Genomic DNA, 22,174 nt, shown 5'->3' on the forward strand with positions numbered 1-22,174 from the left:
TATACAATATTTCCCAAGTATTCAAAGCCAACATAAAAGAGGATACCAGAAAACCACTAACTAAAAAAAAAATATTTTTTCTAACATATACCAAGTTGATTGTCCACCCGTTTTTTACTATTAATTTTTTGGACAACAAGTCAGATTTAAACTCTGTCCATTCTATCATATATATTTTTTAATAATATAAATTGAGTATTATTTTATTTGCACATATTTTTCGAGTATGGAGGAAAATGGTCTGAAAATTGACTTTTTCTGATAAATCTTTATTATGTCATTAAAAATATTTATAAATAAGTTTTTTGTAAAATATTTATTGACACCTCCATTTGACGTCAATTATAAAAGGGTGTCTCTGATGCTAGATTAAATGTCATTATGATTTTTAATTATATATAAAATTTTACATACAGTGTCAATATATATATTTTATATTGAAAAAAATCATTTATAAAAAATTGATATTGAAAAAAACAATTAAAATATAATTTTATATTTTTATTAAAATCAATACACAATTTTCAAAATAATATTTTTTCATTTGGTTCTTAATTTATATTCATAAGGTACAAGTTAATATATATATATATATATATATATATATATGACAACTTTGCATCACAAATATGGAAGAATCAACTTCGGAAAGAGAGATGTCATAAATAGTTGAAATCTCAAAGACATAACCTCAATAAAAGACCATAATCCTGAAACATCAGGAAACAATAATTCAAAGCATATATGACGGTTAATATTTCCTTATTAAATTCAAATCACTTGAAAAACAATGGTAATAAGTATCTAGATTCCAGAGTGTAAATATCACTAGGAAAATTTCTATAATCAGATCCGTCACTAATAAATGTAACTTTGTTCATATTTATAATAAAAATTATAGTAATTCTCATAAGTCATATAAAAATCTTGAATCAATCAATACAAATCCTTAACAAGTATCACGGTCAATTTAATCATTCAAATTACATAAATAGAAAATTAATTTAATTAATTAAATAAAAATTCAGAAATATTTGACTCATTTAACTACAATAAATGCACGAAGAAAACCATTATCCTTAGAAGAGTTTTCATAATTTGACTACTCCAACTATTAATTTCTCTAACCAAAAAAAATAGAATAATCACATTCACATCTCATATCTAGTAGCAAACAAGAGATATCTAAATCACATGAAAAAAGAATAATACTGAATTAATATGTTAAAAACAATTGTAAAGTAATCAAAACACATATTTGATTAAAGAGAAAGAGGATTATATACTGCATATTACTATTGTAATATGAATCATCAAAAGGGCAAACAGATGAAATATAAGCGTACCGTCAATGAAGTATCCATTCCTTTCATATCAAGCTTGTAGAAAATACCATATTGAAAAATGAAAACTCGCAAACTCGTGATGGATTACTCCAACACTCTTGGATAGCTGCAAGAACCTATTCAGATGTTCAAGTCAAAACGTGAGGAGAGTGTAATAAACTCCCCAGTTGCAACGAGAAATCAAATAACTGTAGGTTATTGTCATAGAAACAAGCAACAGTTGAATCCAAAAAAAAAACCATTCCATACCTTATTAGGAGGATCAGTTTGGAATAAGCATTTGTCAACATTAATAATCTTACAAAAAAAAATAACGAATATGCAATACCTACATACAAAAATTAAAATTGTAATCATAATTTAAAGTGGAAGAGAAAATATATATATATATTATATATATATTATATATATATATATATATATATATATATATATATATATATATATATATATATATATATATATATTATGCGATTCTCAAAAATCGAGCTTTTGTAAGTCGAGTACATAAGGAAAACAAGTTGGATTACATAAATCCTAAGTAGGTCGGCTCCCAGCCAAGGAGAACATTGTTACAAGATGTAAGCAAGTCGGATCCGATTACGTAGTGAATCTAGTAGATGAACAAGTTGGATCCGGTCTCTTGAAGGATACCAAGAGACAACATGAACACTCACAAATGACGGTTACGAAACATCTCCATGATTGCATGGGAGTTTTGAAAATTAAGGAAAGAAGCGTTACTTAGGGAAGATAGTGGACATTATCAGAGGTCATTTTAATATGGGATATGAAGGGGCATCCCTTTAAGGGGCATTGATGAGTGGAAGAGTATAAAAAGGAGACTTCCCAACTAGGAAGGAGGACAAGTAATACCTCCTAACAAATAGGACGATTGCGACTTCACCTGGATAACTTCAGGGAGGTTTATCAAAATAGTGTTTATCATGAACATTTCCACTGTGGGGCCTCGGTAAACTTTTGACATGCCTCACAAAACAATACATTTCATTATATTCACCATAACAATACGATGTCTAGATCATCTCCTATCAGGAGTGAACCTCGCACCCGACCAGACATGGCACAACTACTTACAATTATGGAGAATCTGCGATAACAGAATGAATATTTGCTGGAAAGTGGATGAAGAGGAGGAGGAACTTCTTGATCCTCAACCTCTCTTAGAGGCGATTTGGTGCGACAAAGTCCCAGAAAACTTCAAACCACTATCTTTTCCATCCTTGTATGGAAAAGTGATCCTCATGAGCACATAATATCAATCAACAATCAGATGACAATATTCGGGGCTTCCGACTCCCTGAAATACAAACTCATGGTGGGAACGTTCAAAGATGTGTCATTACGTTGGTACATGAGTCTGCCTAGACTATTAATTATCCGCTACCAAGACATGTCTAAGAAAATGGTACAACATTTCTTCACCAGCAATCATAGAAAGCTGATTACCATCAGCTTATTCAACGTCCGTTAAGGACCCTCCGGGAATATATGGCACGTTTCAATGAAGAGACCATAAAAGTCTCCCATCCAAATCAAGAGATGTTCGTAGGGGATTTCCAAAATGATTTGAAAGCCGACTATCTCAACGAATCATTGGCGTAGAAGCCGAGCACTAACATGAGAGAGGTCATGAGCAGAGTTGAAGGTTATGTCAAGGGGGAGAAAGCAACATGGAGAAAAGGTATCATATGATAAAGAATATGAGTCAACCTCTAAGTTAATGTGTCGATCTATTAAGGTTATGTATCGGCACATACTGAAGCGGTTAATCAAGAATAGAAAAATTAATTCTACATGTCGACCTATCCACGGATGTGCTGACACATCCGAAGCATTTTTGACAAATACAAAAATTCAAATTATGTGTCGACCTATACAGCTATGTGTCGACGCATTATGGACAAAAAGCTTGAAAAAAATCACACTTATGAAATGATTTTTGATGACTCATATTGACTTATGCATGATTAATGAATAACAGACTTATGCATATGCAATGATTTGATGGTTTGAAAGAAATTAATATTCAAACACAAAAGTAAGCATGAAATGGAAAAAAATATAGATAATGTATGATGGCATTTAGTATAAAGCCACTATAAACATATGAAATGAAACACACACTGGTTGCATTAAATTTTTTGAAAATGAACAAATATAACACATATCATACACATATTACATCAGATACCTTGGAAAAATAAACAAGTAAAAGAAGTACTCAATATAAAATAAGAAAAATGATTGAAATGATATAACCTCACCGTACGGAAGACAGAGGACACAAGCATTCCACGAGAAACCTTCGAAAGAAAGTTAAAACGAACGCAACAAGTGCCATGAACACAAATAGAACCAAAACGCTCTTACCAATTTTCTTTTTGTACAAGTATTTAAGAATGTTATTAATAATGTACCCAAGAGTTTCATTAACTTGATGATCATCCTAATACTTGGACTTTCAATATTGTTCAATTATGATAATCATCTTGCTCCTCCTCACGATTTCTCATCTTAGGTTGGTCGATCCCTAATTTGATGAACTTGAGTATGTCTTGTAGAAGATAATCTACATCATTAAGAACAATACCTTTTCTGACACTTTTTGGATAGAAAAAATTAGTAATAATCAATATATTTTTACCAATCAAAAAACACACTAAATATAAACCTCTTTAGTAACACATTCTATCTTTCTTGTCACCAAGTCAAGAAATAGAGAAGTGTTACAAGTATGTCTTGAGACTCCACAAACGAGATCACATACTCTCTTCATAGTGTCAAGACATTTATCCTTCAAAATCAACGACTAATGCTAGGTACCCAATCTTCATTGGATCCTTGATGCAACAATAATGACAATAAACATTGTGAGAAGATGCTCTTTTGCTAATTGAATTCTTTTCAAAATAAGTATACCTTCTATAATGATTATGAGAAGGCATATTATATTTCGAAGTATAATAGAAAAAGTGACTTTGGGTTTCAAAGCCTTGTTCAACTTGGCTTTAAGATCTCTCGACTCTTTTTGCCAAATATGACAAGTCTCACACCTAAACCATGAGGTTCTATTATCATCACATTTATCTTTTAAAATATCTAACATAGATTTCCTTATAGCTTCCATGTTCTTTTCATTTTCCAACATTTTAGCTTGCAAATGAGAGAAAATTCTTTTGTTTGAAGAAAGCTCTTTGAAAGCTTCTATGGCTTGTCTTTGTCAATTTTCAAAAGAATTTTGTAATTGAGCAGAAGATAAGTCATGAGTAGATTTAGGCTTAGAGTGATTAACATTCTTTTTCTTGCATTTGTTGGCCATGTAACACATCTTTGTCGATTCGTCGCTTGAGCTAGAACTTTCTCCACTTGAAAAAACACTTTCCGCTAATTTCCCAAACAACATAAACCCTTATAGGCTTATTAGATCTTTTATGATGACCTTTTTCATTTTCTTTCATGATTTGAGGACACTCAAGCCTAATGTGACCTTCTTTGCCACAATGGTAACATGCATTTCTACCCTTACTTTTCTTCTTCTCATCATCCTTTGAGGAATTTGGCAACATTCTGGATTTGCCATGATTCTTCTTTTCGGAGTACTTATTTACTTGTTCTGACATATATCTACTGTACTTTTTAATTAACAACCACATATCTTCTTCATCGGAGTCTTCGTCGTCTTTAATTTTATAATCACTAAGCTCGCTATTTGAGGACTTTAAACTAGAATTCTTTAGAGAAATGGACTTATTCTCTTCCACCTTGTCTTTACCTTTCTCTTTTTTCATCTTCTTTTCATACTCTTTTCATGTTTTCCCAAGCAAGTGAGTTCTTGCTCATTTTTTTCCAATTTACCAAACAAGGTAGTAAGATCAATTACTTAAAGATCATTCTCATCTTTGATAGTGGTGACCTTGGGTTGCATTTTTTATTAAGACATCTTAAAACCTTATTAGTAGCAATAACGTTAGAGATAGGATTACCTGGAGCATTCAAGCTATTAATAAGATGTGTGAATCTCTTTTGCATGTCAGCAATAGTTTCACCATGCTTCATATGAAAGAGTTTAAATTCTTGGTTTAATGTGTTGATCCTAGCTTTTTTTACTTCATTAGTTCTCTCATGGACAACTTCTAATGCGTCCCACATAGCTTTGGCTGTTTCACAATGAGAGACACGACTATACTCATCAACACCTAATGCAGATATGAAAATATTTTATGCTTTCCAATCATGAGACCATAACTTTCTATCATTATCATTCCATTGATTTTCCGATTTTGGTAAGATGACGCCTTCATAATTGGTCATTGTAATTTCATTAGACCCATTGATGATGACGTCCCATAGATCCTTATTAACAGAGTTGATAAGGATATGCATACAAGCTTTCCAATAGCCATAATTTTCATCGGTGAAAATAGGTAATATATGATACGCCTCTTTAGGTTCGGTAGCCATAATCTAATAAGAAAATCTTAAGACCGGAAACAATCGGAGCTCATGATACCACTTGTTAAACGATAGACCTAGATCTAGAGGAAGGGGTGAATAGATCCCAAGTTAAAAAATTTATTAGAGAATTTGACTTAGAAAATATAATGGCGCGGAAGTAAGTTTCAAGTATTTTCCGAATCAAAATTCGTCTAACCGAACCTACTATTGAATAGCTCGGATATGCATAAAGGTGTCAATGGTATGATAATAATACACAAGTTGATTAAAAACACTTTAAACAACAAATCGAATTCTCTGCTACTGTAAAGATCTATCTCCAACGATAACAATACACAAAAAACTAGTTGAAACAATTTGTCAAACATTTTACGTGCAATCAATAAAGTTTAGATATTAGTATAGTGTTTGTAGTTCTTAGAAATCCAATCACTACAAAATGGTATGGAATTACTAAAATAACACAAATAAACAAAGATTCAAAAGTTATTATCCAAACAATGTTGATCAAGAGATCAAAGTAATCAACAATTTGTGAACCTAAAAACTAATAGAGAGAGAGAGAGAGAGTACACAAGAATTTGTTTAGGTTGTTCCCCAATCGACCTTGTTATGGGTACGTCTGCCATCAATTCGAATTCGAATTGAGATATTAATATAATAAATATTACTTTGCAAATGTATGTGTACAAGAGATGAGAAATTAAATCTCACAAACCCTGAGTTTGTTCTTGACTCTAGCACCTCCAAAAACCTTGATAAAAGTTTGATCAAGTCACCAACAATGCCGCTCCAATTCACCTGTTGTTGCTACTTCCTTGCACGACCTCCTTGTCTCAAGGCTCTCAGTCGGCTGAATTAATCTCAAGTGCACACATGTTGAACCCAAGATTTGTCAACACTATCCTCTCAGGGCTTTTACTCAATCAAATTTGAATTGCACAAATGTGTCAAAAACCTTCAAACCCTAAAGATCTTGAACGAAAACCCCAACTCAGTTTTCTTATTTGAATCCATCAAAGATCGCAACTCAATATTCTTAGTACAACAAACCTAATTGGATGTTATCAATCCTAATCTAAATGACACCCAATCAAAAAATGATTATGTGTAGTTTGATTGTAAATATGCATAGATAGAATTGAAGATGATGAGATGTTTTGAAATCCTAAATTCATGTAGGTTTTACTCACCCTAGAAACCTTACTGGAGAATGATGCATGTATGAAGTATACATATGCACAGGTGAATGAAAAATATAAGGAACACAAGAAACTTTGAGAAAAATATTAAAATATGCAAAAATCACTCGTATCGGCTTGTTGAAGTCATGTGTCGACATGTACGAGGTATATGTCGACCTGTTGAAGGTCATGTGTCGACCTATCAATATCAAGTGCCTCATATGTGTCGATATGTGGAGTCAGCATATGAAAACAGTAGGTACATACTTTAATACTGCAGTATACGTGTCAATCTGTAGCTTCTATGTGTCGACCTAAAGTTTTAAAATGTCATCTATAGGTCGACCTGTAGTCGTATGTGTCGGCCTATAATGAAGATTTTTCACTTAAAACCAAGTTTCTCATGTTCAACATAATATTTTGATGCACAAATATTATCCGGACCATCTCCAACAATGTTGACATGTTACCTAATGCAAAAACATTAAAATATATAACTAAACTCGAATGGTACTGTTCAATATCCATAAACACTATTTTCTAATTTTGATATCATTCAAGAATGCACTCACATTACTTATTTTTTACGATCTTCAACCTTTCTCTAACGTTCCACCTCGAAAATTTTGCTTTGAATTAGTCATAAGTAAATCTTTCATATTTTGCGTCTTTGAACGAAATTGTAACACATTTATCGTCCACGGAATTGTAAGTGCCTTTTGCAGTCAAATAAAATTGGTGAACCCTCCTTAGTCCTTATCTTAAAGTTTTGTGGGTATGATATCATCATTCAATTATTTAATATCATACATAATTTTTATCTATAATTTATTACGAGTGCCATATGCATGCAGTTCATTCGCGTTAAACTATATCTATTTGACATTAATTATATTTCAATTTGTAAGTAATATTTACATTCATATAATGCCAATTCTACTTCTACTATCTTAATAAAACGATAGTTCAGTTCAATATGGTTAGTCTTCTCATCTTGAATATTTCAAGTTTGGAAATTTTTAAATAACACTCGAAAGTTAGGAAAAGCTTTTTAATTACGAGAGTAGGATGTTATGCTTAAAGACAAATAGATATATAAGAAGTAATGGACAGTTAAAGGATAAAAAGTATATATTTGGTAGGTGCTGGGATTATTGGGTTTTTAAGATAATGAAAAAATAAAGAGATGCAGAGTCAATTAGTGGAGAGAGTTTATATATATATAATATAATAATATATATAATATATATATATAATAATATATATATATATATATATATAATATATATATTATATATATATATATATATATAACACTTTAATACGTTGTCACCACACATTTATATAACAAAATTTATCACTGAATTGAAAATTATTATCATATAGATTATCTTTATAAAATTTGATATCAATAAAAATTATTTAATATATCAATAAAATTCATAAAAATTGACATATTACAAAACTTTTAAAAAATTATTAATTTTAATCTTTCTGTTTAATATATTAAATAATTTGTGATTCATGTTAAATTTTAAAGAAATAAATATATATAATAATATTATTTAATATAACAATGAGTTTTTCTATACTTATGCCATAAAAAATTATCAAAGATATCATATTAAATTTAACATTTGATTATATATATATATATATATATATATATATATATATATATATATATATATATATATATATATATATATATATATATATATATATATATATATATTATATATATATATAAGGATTTTTAATAACACTTTTTAGTATTTAATAGCGTTTTTAATCGTTATTATAGTTTTTAAGGGCTATTAAATACATATTATTTATCAACGCATTTTTAAAAGTGATCTCATTGTATAGTTTCTGAGATCCATTAATTAAAAATTGCTATCAAAGGTCTTTCTTTTTCTTACTAACAAGAAACATTATAGAGAACTTTTGTTGAAGTATATTCACCACCTACAACAGTTTTGATTTAATAATGCTATATTGAATCTGTTTTCGACTAACAACTTAAATTTTTTGAATTGGTTGAATATCTCATCTTTCTTTTCCATCAAGTAAATCAATATATATCTGGCGAGTGCATCTATAAAGGTTATAAAATGAAGTTAACTCATTGATTTATTTCAAATAGTTCACATACATCTAAATGAACAAAATATAATTTCCACTTTAACTTCATGAAAAAGTCATGCTTAAATAACTTCATTTTCAGCTTTACTATTCATCATTATTCACATAGTTGCTTTGATTTTTCAATCTTAGTATTTTCTTTATATGCATTAAGCTCATGCTTCTTAAATTCAAATAGCCATATCTCTGATGTCATATATAATTATAAACATAAATAATTATTGATGCAAGGCGTTGATGGTCAAGCATGTTGATCATAACTTTGGAAATCCTTTTGATTGACAAAGGTGATTTAATTTCAAAATAAGTTTTAACTCTTCCTTAAACACATTCAATTTATTGTTCTCTAGCTTCATGGTATAGTTCTTATTATTAGATTTAATTATTAGATTTAATTCATATTTAAGTTTGTTAGATATTAGATTTAAATATTAGATTTGATTCATATTTAAGTTTGTTAGATATTAGATTTAAATATTAGATTTGATTCATATTTAAGTTTGTTAGAGGCTTATAAATAGGGTGTCAATCATTGTAACTTTTAATCCTTTTTGTAGCCATCATTCTCTGAATAAGAATATTTCCATTCATCATATATTCTACCTTTGCACCAACAATTGGTATCTAGAGCTCCGGTTCAGATTCATTGGGAAACACGGGAAACACGAGTGAACGTGAGGTCTTGTGTGTTTGATTTTGATTCTTAGATTCGTGTTGAATCTTGAACAAAATCTGATCAGAATTTTAATTCTGTGGGTTGGGAAACACTGTGTGAGAAATCTGAGTGTACTGTGCAAGGTAGAAAGATGAACGGAAACGGCAACATGAACACCAAACTTCCAGTATTTGACGGTAAAAACTGGAATCGTTGGATGATCCAAATGCGTGTACTGTTCGGTGCTCAAGATGTTCTAGATCTTGTCACTGATGGTTATGTTCCGGTAGCAGCAGATGCGACGGATGAACAGAAAAACGCGCAGAAGGAAGTAAGGAAGAAGGATCAGAAAGCATTGTTCTTCATTCATCAATGTGTTGATGTAAATGTGTTTGAGAAGATTGCAGATTCAACGACAGCAAAGGCTGCGTGGGACACACTGGTTAGATGTTATGGTGGTGACGCATCAGTGAAGAAGGTGAAGCTTCAGTCCTTGAGAAAGCAATATGAGAATCTCAACATGAAGAATAATGAGAAAGTTTCTGAATACATCTCCAGAGTGATTCTGATCACTAATGAGATGAAAGCGTGTGGAGAAACTCTTTCTGAAGAAACAATCATGGAGAAGGTATTGAGATCCCTTACCTGTCAATTTGATTACATTGTGGTAGCAATAGAACATTCCAAAGATCTGAGCACCATGAGAATTGAAGAGCTGCAGAGCAGTCTAGAAGCGCAAGAGTTGCGTTTGACTGAGAGAACTTCTGAAAGGGAAGTAGAGCAGCAGGCTCTGAAAGCAACTTCTGATAGGAGGTATCAGAAGCAGTCAGAAGCCAGGAGAAGATCTGATGGTGGTCAGAAGTCAGAAAGCTCAACCTCTGATAGACAAAAAATGCTCAGAAGGGAAAAGAGAAGTATGACAAGAAGAAAATCCAATGTTACTGCTGTAAGAAGTTTGGTCATTTTGCTAGAGACTGTTGGTCAAACAAGGAGAGAAAATCAGAAGAAGCAAATATAGCCAGAAGTTCTGATGACGAATCTGTGCTATTGATGGCCTCTGAATCTGATGATATGGATCTGATAGACTGGTGGTATATGGACACTGGTTGTTCAAATCATCTTACTGGAAACAAGAAATGGCTGGTTGACTTTGACTCTGAAAAGAGGACAAAGATCAGATGTGCTGATGACAAATATCTTAATGCAGAAGGTATGGGAAATGTCAGAGTGACTCTGAACAATGGGAAAACAGCATTGATTCAGAACGTGTGGTATGTACCTGGCATCAGAAGCAATCTGATGAGTGTGGGACAATTAATTGAGAAAGGTTTCTCAGTTACCATGAAGGACAATCTTCTGAAGTTGTACGACTGTAATCAGAAGTTGATTATGGAGTCAGAACAGGGAAGGAATAGAACATTCAAGGTGAATGTCAGAACTGCAGACTCAGAATGTCTTAGTGCAACAAGTGCTGAGAAGGAGAGTGAGCTGTGGCACAGAAGATTTGGTCATTTGAATTTCAGAAGCTTAAAACATCTGAATTCAAAGAAGTTGGTACATGGAATTCCTGCAATTAAGAAGCCTGAAAAGTCATGCAAAGTTTGTATGGAAGGAAAACAACCACGATTGCCATTTGCGTCAGAAACTGCTCCAAGAGCAAAACATGCCTTGGGAGTTGTACATTCTGATGTGTGTGGTCCATTTCCAGTAGCATCGATGGGAGGGAATAAATACTTTGTGTTATTTGTTGATGAATTCACAAGAATGACATGGGTATCCCTTATTAAGTTCAAACACGAGGTGTTTGATGAATTCAAGAAGTTCAGAATGAAGGCTGAGAATCAGAGTGGTCAAAAGCTGAAGATTCTTAGAACTGACGGTGGAGGTGAGTATAACTCCAAAGAGTTCCAGAAGTTCTGTGAGGAGAATGGAATTGAGCATGAGGTTACTGCTCCTTATACCCCTCAACACAATGGTCTTGCTGAAAGAAGAAACCGAACTTTGCTTGATATGGTGAGAAGCATGCTAAAGGAGAAGAAGCTTCCTCAGAAGCTCTGGGGAGAAGCTGTTGCCACCGCAACGTATGTACTCAACCGATGTCCTACGAAGAAGTTGAAGGAAATAGTTCCAATACAGAAGTGGACTGGAGATAAGCAAAGTGTTAGTCATCTGAAAGTGTTTGGTTCTGTTTGCTATAAACATGTTCCAGAAGCCAGAAGACAGAAGCTGGATGATAGAAGCAAAGTGATGATTCTGATAGGGTACCACAGTACAGGTGCATACAAGCTCTATTGTCCAGAAACCAATAAAATTGAATTCAGCAGAGATGTGATTGTGAAGGAATCAGAAGTTTGGAATTGGGATAAGTCTCAATCTGATTCTGATGTTAGAACTTCTGAAGAAAGGTCAGAGTTCAGAATTTCTGAGGTTGGAGTAAATTCTGACGTTGATTCTGACTCTGATAGTGATCCAGAATCTGATGTTCCAGACTCTGATGTTCCAGACTCTGATGTTGCAGACTCTGATGTTTCAGACTCTGATGATCCTGACTCTGATGACCCAGACTCTGATGGTAATCCAGATTCTGGTGGCAATTCAGACTTTGGAAATATGCCAGAACCTTCAGATGGTCAAAGTTCTGGAGGAAGTCAACCATCTGAAGGTAGAAACTCTGAAGTTGAAGACTCTGAACAAGTTCAGAGACCACAAAGAATCAGAAACATCCCCAGAAGATATGCAGAATTTGATATGCTGCAAGACACTGAAGTAGACTCTGAAGGAGAAGTTATTCAGTGTGCCATGTTAGTAGACTCTGAACCCATAAGTACAGAAGAGGCTCTTAAGCAGAAGCTCTGGCTGAAGGCCATGAAAGAAGAACTTGATGCTATAGAGAGAAACAAGACTTGGAAGCTGACAGAACTTCCAAAAGACAAGAAAGCCATCAGCGTCAGATGGGTTTTCAAGCAGAAGTTAAAGCCAGATGGTTCAATTGGCAAACATAAAGCAAGGTTGGTAGCCAGAGGATTTCTACAGAAACCTGGGCTAGATTACTCTGAAGTGTTTGCACCTGTAGCAAGACATGAAACAATCAGAATGGTGATTGCAATAACTGCTAACAGGAATTGGCCTCTGATGCATTTAGATGTAAAATCTGCATTTCTGAACGGTCCATTAGAAGAAGAAGTTTACGTGTCACAACCTCCTGGATTTGTGAAAAAGAATCAGGAAGGGATGGTGTACAGATTATACAAAGCTCTATATGGATTGAAACAAGCGCCCAGAGCTTGGAATAAGAAGATTGATTCATTTTTCAAGAAGCAAGGCTTTCAGAAATGTGAGATGGAGTACGGTGTCTATGTTCAGCATACTTCTGAAGGAAATATGACTCTGGTATGTTTATATGTTGATGATATACTGCTGACTGGAAGTTCTGAACAGGAGATAGCCAAGTTCAAGAAAGTTCTGATGAATGAATTCGAAATGACTGATATAGGCAAAATGACATACTTTCTAGGGATGGAGTTCAGATACTCTGAGAAAGGTATTATTTTGCATCAGCTCAAGTATGAATTAGAACTTCTGAAGAGATTTGAATTAGAGAATTGTAAGATTGCTGTCACACCTTCTGATACAAATCAGAAGCTGGATTCTGACTCTGATGGAAAGGATGTGGACGCTACAACCTTCAAACAGTTAGTTGGTTCTCTGAGGTATTTGTGCAATACCAGACCTGATATTTGCTATTCAGTTGGGATGGTTAGTAGGTTCATGAGTAAACCTAAGTGGTCCCATTACCAAGCTGCAGTCAGGATTCTGAGGTATATCAAGGGAACTCTGAAGTATGGAGTATTATTTCCTTCTGGAAGAAAGGATGAGTCAGAACTTCTGAGTTATTCAGATTCTGATTGGTGTGGAGACAGAGTTGACAGAAGAAGTACGTCTGGGTACTTATTCAAATTTCTGGGAGGTCCCATTTCTTGGTGTTCCAAGAAGCAACCTGTTGTGGCGTTGTCAACTTGTGAAGCTGAATATATTGCAGGTGCTGTTACTGCATGCCAAGCTGTGTGGATTCTGAATCTATTGCAGGATCTGAAGATTAAAGTAAACAAACCTCTGAAGCTGATGATTGACAACAAGTCTGCAATCAATCTTGCCAGAAACCCAGTGTTGCATGGGAGAAGCAAGCACATTGAGACCAAGTATCATTTTCTGAGACATCAAGTTCAGAGGGGAGTGTTAGAAGTTGTACACTGCAGCACTCAGAAGCAGTTGGCAGATGTTCTGACGAAAGCTATCAAGACTGATCAATTTCTCAAATTAAGGGATGGAATTGGTGTTACAAGTTTTGATGGAATATGAATTAAGGGATGGTATTAGATTTAATTATTAGATTTAATTCATATTTAAGTTTGTTAGATATTAGATTTAAATATTAGATTTGATTCATATTTAAGTTTGTTAGATATTAGATTTAAATATTAGATTTGATTCATATTTAAGTTTGTTAGAGGCTTATAAATAGGGTGTCAATCATTGTAACTTTTAATCATGTTTTGTAGCCGTCATTCTTAATAGAATATTCATCTTTTATTCTACCTTTGCACCAACACTTATTATCAACAGAACATGAACTCATCATGTATGAGAGAAAGAGCTAGCTGGTTATGCACCAAGAAGTTGGTTATGCAGCAAGAGAAGAAGATGAAAGTAGTTACATTCAAGAAGAAGAAGAAGAAGAAAGAAAAATTACTGTTACATTGAATGAATAATAATGAGATACAATGTTGTTTATATATACAAGAGTAATGAGTATTGTAAGCTAATGTGGGACTGCTGTACATAATAAGCTGTTATAAGCTGTTAGTTCTAATATCCCCCCTCAAGGTGGACTTTGGATACTACAAAGGTCAAGCTTGGATAGAAGAGAAGTGAAAAGTGGAGAATGTAAAGGCTTAGTGAACACATATGCCAGTTGCTCTTTAGTAGAGATAGGCATCAAGTGAATGTGTTTGGACACAATCTTTTCTATAATGACATGGCAATCCAAGTCAATGTGTTTACTCCTTTCATGGAAGGTAGGGTTGTGGGCAAGATAAACTGCGGATTTGCTGTCACAGTAAATAGCAGCAGCTTGAGGAAATTCAATGAGGAAATCACGGAAGAGGAATTGCAGCCATTGCAGTTCACAAGATAAAGAGGCCAATGCTCTATATTCTGCTTCAGTGGAAGAACGAGAAACGGTGTTTTGTTTCTTAGATTTCCAGCAAATGAGTGAGGAACCAAAGATAACACAAAAGCCTGTGATGGATTTTCGGTTTTCTGGACATCTGGCTCAATCTGAATTTGCAAATCCATAGAGTTTGAGGGAGCTAGCAGCAGAAAAGAAAATACCCTTGGCAGGTGCAGACTTGAGGTATCTTAATATTCTTGTGGCAGCTTGGTAATGAGGGGTAAGAGGCTTTGCAACATATTGGCTCAAATGTTGTACAACATAAGAGATATCAGGCCTACTGTTAGTAAGATAGATTAGTCGACCAATAAGTCTCCTGTAGGATGATGGATCAGCAAGAGGTTGGCCAACTGAAGCAGACAATTTTAGATTGGGATCAAAAGGTATGGATGATGGTTTGGCTGCCAAATAACCTGTGTCTTCAAGCAGATGTAGAGTATATTTCCTTTGGTTCATGAAAATGCCTTTGGTCGACCTAGCAATCTCAAAGCCCAAAAAATACCTCATCTTACCTAAGTCTTTGATGCTAAACTGTTGGTTCAAAAGATGCTTAACAGAGTTAATTTCATCAGGGGAATTACCAGCTAGAACTATGTCATCCACATACACTAGTAAAGTTGTGAAACTTGTGGAGGTGGATTTAACATACAGAGAGCAATCAACTTGAGATTGTGAATAGCCAAGAGAAATCAAAAAAGAAGAAAGTTTAGCATACCAATGCCTACTAGCCTGCTTCAAATCATATAGGGATTTATGAAGTTTGCAGACCTGTGAGAGATTGGAAGTGACTAGTCCAAGAGGTAATGCCATATACACTTCTTCATGTAAATCTCCATGCAGAAAAGCATTATTAACATCTAATTGCTCTAGGTGCCAACCTTTGATAGAAGTTATAGCCAAAAGAACTCGAACTGTGGTTATCTTAGCCACAGGAGAAAATGTATCAAAGTAGTCTACTCCCTCCATCTGTGTATAACCCTTTGCTACAAGCCTTGCTTTATATCTTTCTATGGATCCATCTTCCTTATATTTCACTTTATAGACCCATCTGCATCCAATTGGTACCTTACCAGGTGGAAGATCCACTAATGTCGAAGTATGGTTATCATCAAGAGCCTGCAATTCAACATTCATAGAATGCTTCCAACATTCAAATTTGTTAGCCTGTAGAAAACTAGATGGTTCAGGTTTAGAGGAAATCGAGCAACAAAAATGATGGAAATCTGGGGAGCAATTGATGTAGGACAAAACTGAAGACAGAGGATAATTAACTTTAGAAGAGGAAGTATTGGCAGAAGTAGAAAAACTGTGATAATCAGCAAGATATGAGGGGGGTTAGAGGTTCTAGTAGAGTGTCTTATAGGAGGCTGATCATCATTAATATTGACAGGAGGATGAATAAGACTGATGGATAAGGGAGATGGTGGAGAGTTTTTGACAGGAGAGCTTGGGCTGGGATTATCATTATGGAGGAGATTAGGAGGAGATCCTGCATTAGGAGTATGAGGGACATTGGACAAGATATCATTTGATGGTTGCAGAGCAGGCAGGGTATCATCTGTTGGTTGCATTGCAGGAGGGTTATTGTCTGATGGTTGCAGTGCAGGAGAGTTATTGCCTGATGGTTGCATTTCAGGCAGGATATTATCTGATGGTACAATAGGGACTGTATTATCACATAAAGTAAAAGCAGGATTGGTACAGTCATTAGGGGCAGAGCTTTGTCTATCTTGGGAATGAATTTGAGATTTGAAAGGAAAGGTGTTTTCATAAAGTATCACATGTCTTGAGACAAATATACTGTGATGAGTCAAGTCATACATGATATAGCCTTTAGTGCCCTCTTTATATCCTATGAAAACAGCCTTGCGTGCTCTAGGGTCAAATTTTGTTCTATGGGCCATAAGAGATGTAGCATAGCATAAACATCCAAACACTTTAAGGTGCATGAGGGAGGGAGGCTCCTGATATAGAATTTCATATGGGCATTTTAGTTTGAGTAAAGGGGTAGGGAGTCTGTTAATAATGTGGATAGCTTGCTGCACACAAAAATTCCACATGGTTAAAGGCACATTGGATTGGAAATGCAGGGCCCTAGCTACATTAAGGATGTGTTGATGTTTCCTCTCAACAATTCCATTTTGTTGAGGGGTTTCAACACAGGATTTTTGATGTAGAATGCCCTTAGCAGATAAGAAACTGTGTAAGGCTAGAAACTCTGCACCATTATCAGACCTCAAGCATTTTACATGTTTATTAAATTGTTTCTCAACACATGCTACAAAGTTCATAAAGCTATCTCTAGTTTCAGCTTTGGTTTTAAGGAATATCACCCATGTGAACCTAGAGTGATCATCAACTAGAGTGAGAAAGTACTTGTGGCCTAACATAGAGACAGTAGAAAAGGGCCCCCATAAATCAGCATGAAGAATGTTAAAAACATCATTAGTGCAAGTAATACTATCAAGAAAGGGGAGTTTTCTTTGTTTGGCAAAGTGACAAGAATCACAAGGGGAAACATTGTCATTACAAGAAACAAAAGGGAAAATCTTAGCTATGGTTTGTAAACCTTTATGAGATGGATGGCCTAGCCTCATATGCCATATATCACCATCAGTAGATACAAAATTACAGGAAGGAGGAAATAGATTGGAATGAAGGACATATAAGCCATTTTGCAGGTCACCTATACCAATCGTTTCCATGGAAGGATTCTACATAATAGAGCAAGAGTTAGCATTGAATTGAACAAAACAATTGTTGCTTTGGGACAATTTTGCTAGTGAGATAAGATTGACATTGAAAGAAGGAATATAAAAAACATTGTGCAGTGTTAGAGATGGTGTAAGTTTGACAGAACCAGAAATTGAAGCAGACAATTGAGAACCATTGGGTAGAGTGACAGATATAGGAACAATGTTGTGATAACTATTAAAGAAGGATATATATGATCTGTAGCTCCTGTATCAAGGATCCACAAGGAATGAGGCTTACCATTGGCATTGGATGACAAGGAATTTAGCACAAGAGGAGATGTAGACACTGAAATGGCTGTGGAAACAGGTTGTGAATGTTGAAGCAGTTCCAAAATGTTGTTGTATTGCTCTTGAGTCAAGCCATAAGAGGAATTATTGGAACTTAAACCTGATGCAGGTATCTCTGATGCAGTGTTAGCTGTTGCAGATTACTGAGAACTGAATCCATTACCTTTGGATTTGTGTTTGAATCCTGGTGGATACCCATGCTTGATGAAACAAGTATCAATGGTATGGTTATTTCTTCCACAATGAGTACATACACGATTTTGGCCTCTTGAACCAGCTGTACCCTGATATTTACCTCTGTATGAATTGAATTTGTTTGGCTGAACATCATGAGATACACTCAAGGCTATGCTTTCTTCATTATTGCCAACACTTGGAATAACTGCAGGGTTAGCATGATTCATTTCTCTTTCTTGCTGAATCACCAGAGAAAAGGTTTTATCAATGTCAGGTAACGGATTCACCATCATGATTTGGCTCTTGGAATGAGTAAATTTCTCATTCAAACCCTTAAGAAATCGAATTACATAGTCTTGATCCCTATATCGACGAATCGATCCCGAAGCACCACAAGAACAGGGAATTGCACAGGAACAAGATGGAATTGGACGATAAGTTTCCAGTTCATCCCATAGAACTTTCAAATGAGTAAAATAGTTGGATACGTCTAAGGTACCTTGGCGGAACATGTAGAGGTCTTCTTGAATGTCAGATAAGCGGAAAATGTCACTATGAGAAAATCGAACCTGCAAATTCTTCTTAACACCCGCAACTGTGTCAATCCATAGAACTGATCTCACAATTGGTGCAGAGATTGAACGTTGTATCCATGCAAGAACCATCGTGTTGCAACGGATCCACGGCGCATAAAGAACATCTGAAACAGAGGGTTTTGGACGAGTGTCGTCGATGAATTTGTCCTTGTTTTTGGATATCAACGCGATTTGCATTGAGCGAGACCAGGTGTGGTAATTTTTGTCATCGAGCGGTGAAGAAACGAGAACAAGAGCCGGATTCTCGTTCGGATGCAGGTAGTAAGGGTTAGCAGAGTTGGTAGCGAAATCCGTAAAACTCTGAGCAGCCATTGTTGCAAAGTTAAAGAAACAAGAAGGAAGAAAAGAGAAGAAGGAAAACAATGGCTACCAGAGTTGAGATAGCTCTGATACCATATCAACAAAACATGAACTCATCATGTATGAGAGAAAGAGCTAGCTAGTTATGCACCAAGAAGTTGGTTATGCAGCAAGAGAAGAAGATGAAAGTAGTTACATTCAAGAAGAAGAAGAAGAAAGAAAAATTACTGTTACATTGAATGAATAATAATGAGATACAATGATGTTTATATATACAAGAGTAATGAGTATTGTAAGCTAATGTGGGACTGTTGTACATAATAAGTTGTTAGTTCTAATACTTATCAAGTAATTTCCCCAAACTAATCAGGTCATAGAAGGAAAAAATAGCGCAACTGTAATTATTGCTTCTTGTATATCCTTCCTCTTTACAAGAATGTTCCTCATGCCCTAAAATACGACTTTTCTATTATCAGCGAATCTATTGGATCTACTTATTGGTTTGTCATGCCTAATAAATCATTCTTTGTTCAATGTAATATGATTATTGCAGCTTGTATCAAGATACCAAACATTGATCTCGTCTTGTCCTAAATTTGTATTAGCCATTTGCATAACTTCATCACAATCATTATTGCCTGCATGTGGAAATTATGTTTTTTCTGTATCACATGCATTGGACAAATTGTATACTGGACAAACTTCTGACAACAATAGCATTTCACTTCCTTCATATCAACCTTCTTGACTTTCTTTTTGTGAGAGACACCATTCTTGATTGTCTCTCTTTGGTTCTTTGTGTTCTTACTAGAACCTTTATCAGTTCACTTCTTTTTTTTCTCACTTTCCTTTCCCTTTTTTGATCTATGAGGAGTCTTTTTTCATCTTCTTAAAGAACTTTTCCTATAGAGCTTGGTTGTGTTACCTCCTTAGAATTTATTTGTCATAATCTTATCTCACGAGCCTCCAATGATGCTTGCAATTCTTTAAACTTCATCTCAGATAGGACCTTACATTCTTCAATAGCCACAAAAATGTGATCAAACACGGAAGTTGAGACTCTCAAAACATTTCTCAACATTCTGCAATTCAGTGATCTTCTCAATACATAACTTCGTTTGATTGGTCAACAACACCAACCTTAAGAAAAAAAATTGCAACAGCCTTACCATTATTCACTTGTATGTCTTTATATTGTTTGGTGAGAATATGGAATAGAGAAACAGTCTAGAGGGGGGTGAATAAACCCTTATTAAAAAATTTGACCAATTTTCCAAAAGAAGAATATCATAAGTTTTTCGAAAACGCGCGGAAGTCTTAAAGTGAAAATAAAGACATTATGCTTATATTGAAATTCAACACGTTGACAAATACACAATTCACAAATCTTACATATTGTTCAAAGACAATGATTAATTTAGTAATTATAGATATACCAGTCTTCGTGTGTGGCAATTACCCCTTGATCCCACCAACTTATTAAGCGTTGAATTGTCCAAAGATTGAGAAGAACTCAACCTTATCTATAGCATTTCACACAGTCACTACCAAGGTCAGCTAGAGAGAATAACCTCTTTCTTTCCAATGAAATCTATCACTACCAATGACAAAACCTCAATCTAGCAAACTTCCTGAAAATCATTACCAAACCCTCAACACAATGTCTCCCTAAAAAAATACATATATCTCATTATCAAGATCTAAAATCAAACTCGAGGTTGAAGATGAAAGAGAATTTGTTTGCAAGAGTTTTTTAGTTTTCAAAAGTATGAGGTTATTGATTTCACAAAATCACAATGTAGATCATGGAATTGCTCTTTTTGAAAATGAGATGACAAAATGAATTTATATGTGTTTGAGATTAAGCACAAAAATGGATGGAAAATGTTAGTTAGATTCAAGTCAAGAATATTTCATGATTTGAGTAAAATGAGCAAGTAGAGTGAAACAATATTTCATAAAGAAATTGACCTATTTTTAGTGTGATTCGAGTCATCTTAATTTTCTAATTCGAGTCACAAAAGCTCGTGAATTGAATCACGTATAAAGCTTGATTCTAGTCAATTTGGACAAAGCCAAAATAGAAAACTGTCAAAAATAGTTTGATTCGAGTCAGGTGTAAAGTGTGATTCGAATCAAATGAGACAGAGGTTGACCATATCTATCTGATTTGAATCAAATGCAACTTGTGATTCGAGTTACGGAGTTGTCTGATTCGAATCAAGTTAAAACTGTTATTAGAGTCACATAATTTGAAAATATTTATGTTTGCCGCTTTTCAATTTGATTCTAGTCAGGATATATACATGATTTGAGTCATGCATATAGAGTCTCAATTTTTCATGATTTTCAAAATACTTAGAGATTTTCCTTTCAACCTAACTTGAATCAACAACACGTAGGGTTCTTGTTCCCCTAACTCAACTAATTGAATTATCCATGTTAAAAAAATGAATTGATTCAAAACTTGATTCAGAGTAGTGCAATCATAAAGGAGACTTAATAAACAATAATAAATGAAACGAAAGCGATAAGACAAACAACAAAACCGTATTGGGGTTCTCCCACTGAATGTATTAGGGACATGCAACTTCACATATTACTTCCTCAAAGACTGTAACTTCACCTTCTTCAATTTCTCATCACCACCATATAATTTTTTTAGAGTGTTCCATGCACCCTTAATTGTTTCTTCCTTAGTGATATTCTCTAAGATATTTGAATCTATACATTGATGGATTAATAACAAAACCTTCTCATCCTTCTTGCTCAATTCACAATGAACAACCTTTTGTGCATCAGTTGCATTGACTTTTAATGCAGGAAAGTCATCATTCGTGATTTCAAGAACATCTTGATATCTAAAAATGAACCTTATTTGTGTGTACCATCTCTCATAGTGTTCTAACATTGATATATTTGTCAAGAGTTTATTAGAGGTTGTGCTTCCTTTTATCATTGATTAAAGTTTGAATCGAACAAATACTCTGGATACCAATTTCTCGAAATTGCTTTGTT

The sequence above is a fragment of the Lathyrus oleraceus genome, chromosome 6 (assembly GCF_024323335.1).
Source record: "Lathyrus oleraceus cultivar Zhongwan6 chromosome 6, CAAS_Psat_ZW6_1.0, whole genome shotgun sequence".
NCBI lineage: Eukaryota > Viridiplantae > Streptophyta > Magnoliopsida > Fabales > Fabaceae > Lathyrus > Lathyrus oleraceus.